A 12,136-nucleotide genomic window follows, 5' to 3' on the forward strand; every position below is an offset into this window, starting at 1 on the left:
AGAGCAGTGAGCACTCTTAACCACTGAGCCGTCCATCTGTCCAGCCTCTGAAGATTTCTTTTTAGTACAAACTTCACTGAAGTTAACCTTGAAATTAATCAATCTCCTTTTCTTCCTCCCTTCCAATAAACATCGGAACATTTGGGCTTTGGTTTTGCTCCCCATTCTCTGTCTCTTGATGGATTTGTGTATCTCCCTGAGACGTGAAGGGAAACTACACAGAGACTATCAGTATTGACAGACGCCAGATTCTCTCCTTTCAACGTTAGGATTTACTCGCCTAAAAACTAAAATTCATTAGTTTTTGTGGAGAGTATAAAATACCATAAAATCACACAACAAGTAACTTTGGATTAAAGCCTTTCAAAGATTTTTTTTTGTTTTTTTGTTTTTTGTTTTGTTTTTCGAGACAGGGTTTCTCTGTATAGCCCTGGCTGTCCTGGAACTCACTTTGTAGACCAGGCTGGCCTCGAACTCAGAAATCCGCCTGCCTCTGCCTCCCGAGTGCTGGGATTAAAGGCGTGCGCCACCACGCCCGGCCCTTTCAAAGATTTTAATGTTGAAATAAGCCATGACTAGGCTTATCCACAGGTGATTTTTGTCCCTGTGTAGACATCACAGTGCATCTCTATAAATTAGGGAGGCTATGATGTCACTGGTTGGCATAAACTAAATAGGCCACATAATTTCCATACTGACTGAAATAGTATTATATACCATATGACTTTTTTTTCTTATAAAATAGAATCATGTTTATGTTGGGTGGGTGGGTGGGGGTATAAGTTTGAAAACTTCCCTTCAAACCTCACTGTTGACCTTCTGCAAGGGTTGTCTTTGAATTATATTCCTTAGATTATATATCAAGGATGATAACCTTCTGCTCCCATCATTCCAATACTTGAATCTGTTTTCAATTCCCTTCCTTTCTTTCTTTCTTTCTTTCTTTCTTTCTTTCTTTCTTTCTTTCTTTCTTTCTTTCTTTCTTTCTTTCTTTCTTTCTTTTTGGAGACAGGGTCTCAGCCAGCCGCACCTGACTTTAACTCTTCAACCTCCTTGAAAGGACTCTGGACAGCTTGAGCGTGGTGAGCCAAGATCTGGCAGGCATTACCCTTCTCCCCCATTCCCTCTGCCTTGCTTAAAAACAAACAAACGAAAACCCCATTCGATTCCTAAAGCTAGCCACCAAGGTCTATTCCCTTATTTGGCCACTTCCTCCTCCTGAGACTACCAAGCTCCCGAAATCAAAGGCTCCATTTGATTCACCTAATCAACACCCCCTCTGCTGGTCGACCTCCTTTTTTTTTTTTTTTTTAAGATTTATTTATTTATTTAATGTATGTGAGTACACTGTGAGGATGTCAGATCTCATTACAGATGGTTGTGAGCCCACCTTGTGGTTGCTGGGATTTGAACTCAGGACCTTCGGAGGAGCAGTCAGTGCTCTTACCCATTAAGCCACCTTGCCAGCCCAACCTCCTTTTTGTTAAAGGAAGGAACCATAAAATGTTGGGGTGAACAAAGAGTTAAAAGATCATAGTGTTAGGAAAGTTGAGCACCACTGTTGTAGAGGTTTCCTTTCTAGAGATTAAGTATTTTTATTGATAACTATCCTGAGTTCCCACCAAGCTGTTTATTTTTTTTTCTTCACCTCACCTCAAGTCTTTTCTCACCACACACGCCCAGCATGTGCATGTCCAAATGGTACAAAGACGGACATCTTTGTTCATTTTGTTCACTCCAACCATAAAATAAAGTATTATCATTGAGACTTCAAAACTTTAATTTTGCTATTGTTAGGAGGCTGTTTTCCAATGATCTTAGGTGACCCTCTGTAAAAGAACAGTTCGAGTCCCCGAGGGGTTGTGACCCACAGGTTGAGAACTGCTACTGTAGACAGTCTTTTTCTGTAGTAATCTTATTTTGTTTACAAGAGGTGAGCCACAAGCAGATAGATGTCAGTGAGTTCTCGTAGTTAAACCAACCCCAGAGGCTCTCTACAGGTCTTCTAGAGTAATTCTCATAATCACTGGCATTTGCTAGCAGGAGGGACTCCGTCTCATCTCCCTTGTTCGTCTCCTCTCCAGCCTTACCTGTTCCTTTCTGCTTTTAAGTTTTTTCTTTCTTTCCTTGATAATTCCACCATCTTTTCATTTTCTCCTTTTTTACTTCATCCCTAAGACACAACAGAAAAACTTTTAAAGGACTCCCCTGCCGGGTGGTGGTGGTAGTGCAGGCCTTTAATCCCAGCACTTAGAAGGCAGAGACAGGCAGATCTCTGTGAGTTAGAGGCTAGCCTGATCTACAAGGGAGTTCCAGGATAGGCAGGGATACACAGAGAAACCCTGTCTTGGAAAAGAAAAAACCAACCAAACAATTGCTCCCCCCAAAAAATCCACACCCCAAAGAAAAGCTTAGCAAAACCAATATGATATTCTATGAAACATAAAAAGCCTGGGGTTGCTTGCTTGTTTGTTGGTTTGCTTGTTTACCTAATCTGTTTTCTCTTTGTTTGAGACACAGCTCATCAATGGCCTTGGCTGGCCTGGACTCACTGTGTAGACCAGGCTGTTCTCAGACTCCTAGAGATCCATCAGCCTTTGCCACCTGAGTGCTGAGATTAAAGGTGTGTGCCACCACACCGCATCTAACCTGCTTTCTTAAAGACAAGGGTGAACTATATTACTCTTAACACACAGCATTTAATATTATATACCTCTAAAAAACCACTTAGGATAAATGCATCCACATTTAACACAATATGAGACAAAAGTTTAAGAGAGGAGAGAGAAAAAGAAAAAAGGGGAAAAAAAAAAAACAATAGGAAAAGCTTGGCTCTTTTCTCACCAAGGATCGGGGAACTATCCAATTAGATCCTCGTCTGGATTTGGTTCAGAAAGAGGAGGATAATAATGCTTGCCTAGAAGTTTGTCCAATCAGAGGGAAGCACGTGGGTTTGTTATTCCTTCCGGTTCAGTACCGGAAGTCGTGCGGTGGAGCAAAATTTGAAGGAACCAGAGCGGCGGCGGGTTCGGCCACCAAACTGTGTCTGTCGTAGGTAGCTGGCTCTCTGGGCTGCTTGAGTCGAGCCATCATGCCTATCAGGGCTCTGTGCACTATCTGCTCCGACTTCTTTGCCATCCACTGTGGCCACACTTTTCATCAGCAATGCCTAATCCAGTGGTTTGAGACAGCACCAAGTCGGACCTGCCCACAGTGTAGAGTCCAGGTTGGCAAAAAGACTATTATAAACAAGCTTTTCTTCAACCTCGCCCAGGAAGAGGAGAGTGTCTTGGATGTAGAATTCTTAAAGAATGAACTGGAAAGTGTCAAAGCTCAGCTTTCCCAGAAAGACAGGAAGAAATGGAACAGTCAGGCCATCCATTATCGACACTCCACTGGACACCCTGGAAGAACGCAATGCCACTGTGGAGTCCCTGCAGAACGCCTTAAACAAGGCAGAGATGCTATGTTCCACCCTGAAAAAACAGATGAAGTTCCTGGAGCAGCGGCAGGAGGCCCACCGACTCAAGTGCAAGATGAAAAACCATGGAGCAAATTGAGCTCCTACTCCAGGGCCAGCGGTCTGAGGTGGAGGAGATGATCCAAGACGTAGGTGTGGGACAGTCAGCGGTGGAGCAGCTGGCTGTGTACTGCGTGTCCCTCGAGAAAGAGTATGAGAATGTAAAGGAAGCTTGGAAGGCCTCAGGGGAGCTGGCTGGCAGGTTGAAGAAGGATTTGGTGTCCTCTAGGAGTAAGTTGAAGACTCTCAACACTCAGCTGGATCAGGCCAAGTTAGAACTGAGGTCAGCCCAGAAGGACTTACAGAGTGCTGACAAGGAGATCACGAGCCTAAGAAAGAAGCTGATGATCCTCCAGGAAACCTTGAGCCTGCCTCCAGAGACCAATGAGACGGTCAGCCGCCTGGTTTTTGAGAGCCCAGCCCCTGTGGTGATGATGAACCCGAGGCTTTACCAGCCATCCTTCAGTGAATGCTACCTTTGATGAAAATACCCCTCCAGCCCAGACCTCCGGCTCACAGCATTGCCTCCCCAAGAAGCTGTGCCTGGAGAGGGCATTCTCTCCCGTGCAGGACGTCCTCAAGAAGGTACTCGAACTCTCCAAGCCGGAGTCCCAGCTCTCACTGGGTGGCCAGCGATGTGTAGGAGAGCCAGATGAGGAACTGGCTGGCGCCTTCCCTCTCTTCATCCGGAATGCTGTCCTGGGTCAGAAACAGCCCAACAGGACCACAGCAGAATCCCCGTTGCAGCACAGATGTGGTAAGAATAGGCTTCGATGGGCTTGGAGGACGAATAAAATTCATCCAGCCTAGGGACACAGCCATTATCCGACCAGTGCCTGTTAAGTCCAAGGCCAAGAGTAAACAGAAAGTGAGAATAAAGACTGTGAGTTCTGCCTCCCAGCCCGAGCTGGACACCTTCTTATGTCAGTGACCAGAGTCATGTCTGCAATTAGTGGGCCAAAACCTGCCAAACCGGAAGTGTTTTTGGAAGATGGCTCCTCTTGGACCAGTCCAAGAGGGATGCCCAGAAAACACACTTCCTGTGTCCACTGCGCCCCGCACCACACTGGGAAGCCACGTGACTACTTTACTGTTCCGATCAGCAGGGCCTACTTCCAGTTGCAGGGTTTTGCTTATAGCTACAACCAGGTGTGGCTGGACTGTTTCTGTTTTTATAGAACAGGGTCACATTGACTCTAAGTGGATGGGAGTGCTGGAGGATCCTATGCAGGCTGGAGGACCCTGAGCTTGAACTCTTGCCTGCCTTCAGCTTATTGCTTGAAATTATGGGGGTGGGGAGGTGATAGGGAAAGGATGGGGAAGCTTTCTGTGTAAAATGAAAAGGCATCTTTTCTTTAAAAAAAAATAATAATGCTTGCCTAATTAACTAGCATGTAGATTAAAGTGCTTTGTAAACATTAATTAAAGATGCAGGGAGTTAGGTGAGGCCAGTGTGTTATTAGAGAAAAAGTTTTCCTCCCTTTAATCAGGTACTTCTTCTTCCTGGGGAGGACCAAGGTATGATCTCAGGACTGAGGAATTGGACTCAGCCCTGTCAACTGCCTGTAACCCAGTCATTTGTGTGGCCAGCCACTTCCTTCGCTTTCCATTAAATGGGGAAAGGGCAAACATTTGGGGGGTACAGGTTGTCATTCGAGCCACACCAAGCATTACAGTGAATAAAATCCATGGCCCTGGCTTTCTCGCTGAGAACATTAGCTTCTGCCCAGTTAGGAAAGGCTGCCACAACAATGAGCTATTACTATTAGCTATTCAGAAATGTTTCCTCCAGTAGTAAAGGTATCCCAACAATCAACAGGATCAAAACCAGGGCCTTTCTTCAGCCTCATCTACCTCAAAAATCCCTCTCTGTAAAATGACCGTAAGAAGCCAAAGAACCTGGCTGGCCAAGAAAATGGCTCATCGGATTGAGGCACGTGCCCTGAGCCCTGAACTCTGACCCACGTCGGCTGACCTTCACTTTTTGAAGCATCTCTCTCTCTCTCTCTCTCTCACACACACACACACAAGAATGAAGGAATGAATGAGTGGATGAATGAATGAATGAACCAAAAGAAACAAAATCCTCAAAAAAAGCAAGAAGGATTTTGACATTTTTCATGGCAAACAAATGATAAATATTTAAGGAGCTCGCCATGTTTACTCTGCTAAAAACCCTGTTCAGTGTGCACACATATGGGAACATCACATAAGTAACTCACACATGGACAATGTTTACAAGTTCATTAAACATCAATAGAGCTGGGCGTGGTGGTACACGCCTTTAATCTCAGCCTGCATTGGCTCTCTCTGAATTGGAGGCCAGCCTCGTCTACATAGTGAGCTCCAGGCCAGCCAAGGCTACATAATCAGATCCCTTTTCAAAAAAACAAAAACAAAGACTTAACCCCACCGCCCCACAAACATTGTCTAAATGAATTAAACAAAATAATGTATGTTATGTGTCTGGTTTGAAAGTATAAGTATTTCATAAATAACAGTCATTATTATTAAATGAAAATAATCTCTTCAGGATATTGTTGTTGGATGCCTGTAATCTCAGAAGTCAGGAGGCTGAGGCAGGAGGATCATGAACTTGAAGCCATCCTACATAATGAAATTCTACTTTAAAAAACAAAAACAAAAACAAACCACCAACGAAACTCTCAAAGTTGGTGGTGGAGTTGCTGGAGAAGTCCCTTCTTATTCAGGACTTCAAAAGCACATTGATATTACGATTGCTCACTCAATTCAGTCTCACAAGTAGACCGAGAAGGCCTGAAATGCACAGCCAAGGGCTTTGGGCGCTGGCCCTTTAAGTATCGCGGGGACGCGCAGACTACCTCTGGCCGACTGGAGTCCGGCCGCCAGGAACGCGCGGCAGAGGTGCAGAGTGCTGGGCGGCGGAGCGCGCACGGCCGAGAGCGCGCGGCGGGGAGGTGCTGGGCGCCCTGGGGAGCGCGCTCCAGGCAGCCCGGGACGATCGGCGTGCGTGCGTGCACGACTTGCTGGCCGGAGGACGGCGTTGAGCCCCGAGGGTCTCAGTCGACGTGGACACCTGCGACCCGCGGAGGGGACTTGGCTCGGTGAGTTCCGCCCTACTGAGCGAGGCCAGGCCAAGCGTGGGACACCGGGAGCGGCAGCAGCTGTCGGGATCATCCAGGGCGCCGGGTCCGGGTCTTGGTAATTGGGGAAGCCCTTTGCGCGCAGCTGGGGCTCTGTCGTTGCCGAGGTCAGTGCCACCGGTTGGCCTCCATCCTGGGGCTTCGGGGATCGCGACGTGTGGCTTTTCACCTAGGGGTTTTCCCGAGAGCGAGAGTGGCTCGTGGCGTGTTGTCTGAGTTGAGTCCCGGACTCTCGGGCTTTGGTCCCTTACCTTTCCTGGAGCGGACTGCGCGTGAGGGAGGACCGTGTCCTTTGCGAGGCTGAAACCCGGAGATGGCCAGAGCCACCTGTTAAACCAGGTTCCTGCGCGAATCCTTCGGCAGGTTTTCCATGCCCCCGCCGGTTCCCCGCAGGTAACTGAATGGCGCGGGGATGTTTGTGTGGGTCTGCCGGGAGACCTGGGACGGTAGGGTTAGAAAGAACGAATATGTGGTTAATGAGACAGGGCTTAACAAAAGGCAGTCAAATAAACTGCAGCGTTTCCTGAGACGGAAAGTTTCTCAACTTTGTTTTAGGGATTCTAAATTTAAGTAACTAACCCCCTCCCCTAGGCACCTAACCACAGGACAACTTTTAACTCTTTGCCTGAACCTATTTGGTGCAAAGGAGACAATGAAGAGGGGTGTGTGTGTGTGTGTGTGTCCCTAAACAGTAAAACTTTCAAGTCCTGCTGTGGGAAGATTCCTTCTGGCTCCAGTTTTAATAGACAACAACAACAAGAAGAAGAAGCTTTGTCCTAGAACGATCTAGAAATGCCAAACCAGGTATTAAGTGTAAACTCTGGGAAGTGCTTGCAGGACAGACTCTTATGAAAAATGATTTTCTGTGAGGTGCTCCAGTGTGTGCTAAAACTTTGCCCTCATATTCCATGCCTGAATGTCCCAGATTGTTTTTCTAGGTGGAGGAGGTACTTTCGTTGGTGCGGCCAATGGTGCGGCCAATGTGGAAATACAAACAAATGCCCTATTTACTTGGGGTTGGGTGGGAAGGGTGGAAGTCGGGCTAAGATCTTTCTTGCCAGGCTTGACAGCGTATGTATGGAATCTTCTGTATTTTCTTGCCCAGACCAGTAATAGCCTTTTTCTTGGTGACTGGATAGGTTCCTTTTAACAGTGACTCCAGTGAGCTTCTCCTGGAAAATTTTGGATGCTGATAATTTAAAAAGCATTTTTCTCCTCTCACAGAAAACAGAAATTTGAAATTAGAATAAGTGGCAGTTATAAAGATGGGCTGTGTTTTTGAAACTGACGAGCCCCGTGGCTCTTCGTTGCAGAGGGATTGGCCTGTTTTAATGCAGGCGTGGTGTGGCCCTCAGTTCCTTCATCCTTACAATTGTGGTCTCTTTGACCAGCTTCAGTGTGCTGAGCCCTGACTTGCGAATGCACATGCAGAATTTCTAGATAAGAGCCATATGGTCCAAACTGATTAAACCCAGATCTGGTAATCCTGCCTTCGCCAGTGGCTGATGAGACACCTGGCCTCGGCTCCAAGGTTCTCAGACACCTCAGGAGCCTACAGTTGGCACCTTACGTTGATCTGAAGATCAGCTCAGGTAACTGATAGAGGCAGAGGAGAGCCTTGAAACCTGAAGGGAGGACGTGGACGCTCTGGGTGGAGCAGAGCCCAGCACAGGAAATCCTCTGGAACAAAAAGTTGGAGTGTATCTTATCTGAGCTGTTATGGGATGGATGCCAGCGGCCTCGGGGCCATTTGTAGGTGCCAAGGGAATCCTAGCAGCATCACAGAACTTGAGTGCTTTGACAGTCAAGGGCAGCATTTGTTTCTTCTTGGGGGTTCAGTGATGGCTTCCTCATGAGTGTCCAACAGAGATGGCTCCCTGTCCAGTCTCTGAATGCCTCTTGAGCATGCTGAGATGGCCTTCTCTTTGTATAGTGACATCCCTGATAATGGCTTGTCTGTATGAACCACAGTGAAGTTTCTCCTCTCAGTAAAGCCCTTGCTTTCTCCCAGGGTAACAGCATCAATCTTGAAATTCGAGAGAATTTAACAAAAGATAGTGTTGTACTCACGGTCTGTGCAGCCTAACATCCTATGTTTCTGGAGCAGAATCTGGTAGGTCTTTATGAATGCCTATCACCATACTAGATACCTTAGCGCCGGAAAACCTGATTCTCATTCATCACTCTCTCCTGCCTCTGTCAGATTTTAGCTGATGCTGGTCTTGAACTTGATGCCTGGCAGAGGATCACCTTGAACTTCCAGTCCACCTCTCTCTACCTCCCAAGTGCTGAAATGATTCTCATTAAGAAAAAAAAGAGTTTATTACATTTATTTGTGTGTGCGCATGTGTGCACATATATGTTCATGTGCCACAGTGCCCATGCAGAGGTCAGAGGAAAATTTACACGGATGGGTTCTCTTTTTCCACCACGTGAGCCTCTGGTGTAGAACTCAGGTTGTCACGTTTGGTGGCAAGCACCTCCACCCACTGAACCATTTCACCTGTCCAATTATCATTTTTAATATAGTAAAATATAAAGTATATAGTTACATACATCTTAAAGTCTACTAAAGTGCGACACTAAGTATATTAATATGGTGTGTAGCCATCACACCTGTCTGATTCTAGAACTTTCCATCACCCCTCCCCATTAAACAGTCTCCCTTCCCCCCAAGGGAATGAATTCCCATTCATTAGTGGCCCCTGGTGGCCACTAACAGCTTTCTGTTTCTTGGTTTGCCTATTCTCCTACAGATGGAATTGTAAAGTATTTGGCCTCTGTGGTTTCAAGATTTGTCAGCAGCGTATTGGTCCTTTATCCCCACCGCCTTTTTGAATGCACTGTGTCCCGTCACATGTGTAGACCCCGTGTGGCTTGTTGAGGGCATCCTAGTGGTAAGAAGTCGCATCTCCTTGTGAGTTTGATTTGCAGTTGCTAATGACTAACAAACAGTGTTGAGAAGTGTGCTAACTGGCAGGACGCGACATGCGTGCGTGCGTGCGTGTGTGCGTGCGTGTGTGAGTGTGTGTGTGTGTGTGTGTGTGTGTGTGAGAGAGAGAGAGAGAGATGGGGAGTATATACACATAAGACGGGGCGGGGGGAGGCAGGGGCCGGTGTCTAGTGTCTTCCTCAATCATTTTCTTTTCTTTCTCTTCCTATTGCTTGAGACTGTGTCTCTCTCTTCCCCTTTGGACCCAGAGCTAGGCTGGCTTGCCCGCTGAACTCCAGATAGCCACCTGTGTCTTCCTCCCCTAGCCCTTCATGCTGTGGTTAGAGATGTGTGCCAATGTGGCCAGCTTTTCCGAGATGCCTGGCGGGTACTTTTCTAACTGATTTCTTCCCAATCCTCATCCCCAGTTTGTTTGCTCCTGGTCAACCACAGCTTGACAATATTACCTGAGTACCGAGAGGGGGCACAGTCATGTGACTGTTATTTCAGCATATTGTTTTAATCACTCTGTTGTTAATGATCTCTTACTGCGCCTAATTTATTTATAAGTTGAATTCTATCATTGAATATATGTATACACAGGAAAACCGTTTTCTATGGGGTTCAGTGTGCTACTCTGTAACGTGCATTTGTTGAGGTTCTTGGAGAGTGTCCTCTCCAGATGAGGCGAAGGCTGCTGAATACATCTTTATTTATTGTTTTTATTTTGCTTTATTTATTTGTGTGGGAGGAAGGTGTATTCATTGTCATGATGAACATGCAGAGGTCAAAGGGCAATTTGGGGAGTCAGTTCTTTTCTCTCACTGTGAGCTCTGAGGATTGAACTTGGGTCAGCAGGCTTGCTCTGCTAGTACTTTGACAGCTGTTCAGCCATCTTTCTCTACATCATTAGAGAAGTTCTCTCCTTCGTTCCTTTTGCATTCCTGTGAGCCAGACACCTAAGAGAACAACTCAGAGGTGCCAAGGTTAATTTGGTGCCAGTGCACATGAGCAGAATATCATGGCAGCAGAGTCTGCTGGAGGTGGACAGGAAGCAGAGAAGGAAAGAAAAAATGGAGAGTAGGAAGGGGCCTGGGACAAGATACCCACAAGAACCTGCCCCTACGACCTACTTCCTGCAGCCGGGACACACTACCTGATGGTCACAGAAACTCCCCAAATAGCCTCACCTGCTGGGAACAAAGCTCCCAACACTGGACACTCAACGCCTGTGCAAACTGTGGTTCTGTTTTGTTTCGGTTTTTTTAAGTCACCAAAACCATGCATGGGACTGCAGTTTGTGGACCGGGTTCTCTCTCAACCCTTTGTTCTGCTGTGGGCTGTTTTGTTTTTCCACTTTCTCTTTGAAAGTACTTCTCTTTCTCAGGGGCCAATTGTCCGACTAGTGCTATGAAATACTTAATCTTCTACCTGTCTTAGTTATCTGAAACCCTGGGGTGTTCATCTGTTTCTTCAGTAGTTTTTGTCGATGTGGCTGAGCCCTGAAGTAGTCACTAGGCAGACAAACAGATATGTACAGATTACAAATCTTTATTTTATTCGTTTCTTTGCTTGAGACCGAGTTTCTCAGTGTAGCAGTCTTGGCTGTCCTGGACTTGCTCTGTAGGCCGGGCTGGCCTCGAACTCAAAGAGATCCATCTGCCTCTGCCTCCCAGTTGTTAGGATTAAAGGTGTGGGCCACCATCGCAGGTTACAAATGTATTTCTAAACTGGCCAGGCAAGGAGAGAGAGCCACATTCCATTGGGACTCAGGAGCCCCACAACTTGGGCTTCATCACCAAGAGCTGTGTGACCCTGAGGGTCCCCACTTGGAGCTTTGGTAACTGGGTTTCCCGTTCTGTAGTTTGGGATAGGAGCGTGACCTCTCTCTCTCAGGGCCTCTGTAGGCCTTGAAATTCAAGACTTTAGATTAGTTCTCTCCTGCTTCCCTTTACAAACTCGGTTCCCACTGATGCTTTAATAGGTACTTTGTACATACTGATTATAAGCTTTTTGTACATATTGATTATAAGCTTTTTGTACATATTGATTATAAGCTGGGGGGTTGCATTTAGACTCAAACAGTGGCCCTTTGCCGCCTTCTGGAAGGGGACATTGTTTTCTCAGGAAAGCTTCCGAGGGCTGAGAGCTTGAATGAGCCCCTCTGACATGGGGCTGGGTGTGGAGGGGTTCTCAGAGTGCTTGCATAAAGTGCTGCTTGTAGTGGGGGGCTGTGATCTCAGTGCTACAGAAGTAGAGGCAGGCAGTCGAGTCGGAAGTTCAAGGTCATCTTCAACTACATAGCAAGGCCAAGGCCAGCCTGGGCTACATGAGACTCTCAAAAAAAAAAAAAAGCCCTCTCTCTCATGCACAGCACATTGGGAATTGTTCTAGAAATTTCGATTAAAGAAAATAAGAAGCTGTGCAGTAGTGGTGCACACCCTTAATCCTAGCACTCGGGAGGCAGTAGCTTTCAGATTTCTGTGAATTCAAGGCCAGCCTGGTCTACAAATCCAGAACAGCCACAGAGAAACCCTGTCTGAGATGAGAGAGAGGGAG

At 46.7% G+C, this 12,136-nt stretch overlaps 1 protein-coding gene and 1 pseudogene across 3 annotated transcripts in view; both read left to right on the top strand.

Annotated features, from left to right (window-relative positions):
• Positions 1 to 3,091: 3,091 nt before the first annotated feature.
• LOC110290515 (E3 ubiquitin-protein ligase TRAIP-like) lies at positions 3,092 to 4,451 on the top strand (annotated as a pseudogene).
• Positions 4,452 to 6,424: 1,973 nt separating this feature from the next.
• Proser2 (proline and serine rich 2) overlaps positions 6,425 to 12,136 on the top strand; it is a 34,916-nt gene continuing 29,204 nt past the window's right edge. The window contains exons 1-2 of one of the 3 annotated variants that reach the window (XM_021153463.3): positions 6,425 to 6,606; positions 6,819 to 7,038. The gene's annotated coding sequence lies outside the window, so the exon portion shown is untranslated. Of the gene's footprint in view, positions 6,607 to 6,659; positions 6,753 to 6,818; positions 7,039 to 12,136 lie in introns of those variants that run through there. The other 2 variants (XM_021153455.2, XM_085835213.1) reach the window with 2 other exon arrangements.

This window comes from Mus caroli, unplaced genomic scaffold (genome assembly GCF_978045245.1).
Source record: "Mus caroli unplaced genomic scaffold, Mus_caroli_1 scaffold_2, whole genome shotgun sequence".
NCBI lineage: Eukaryota > Metazoa > Chordata > Mammalia > Rodentia > Muridae > Mus > Mus caroli.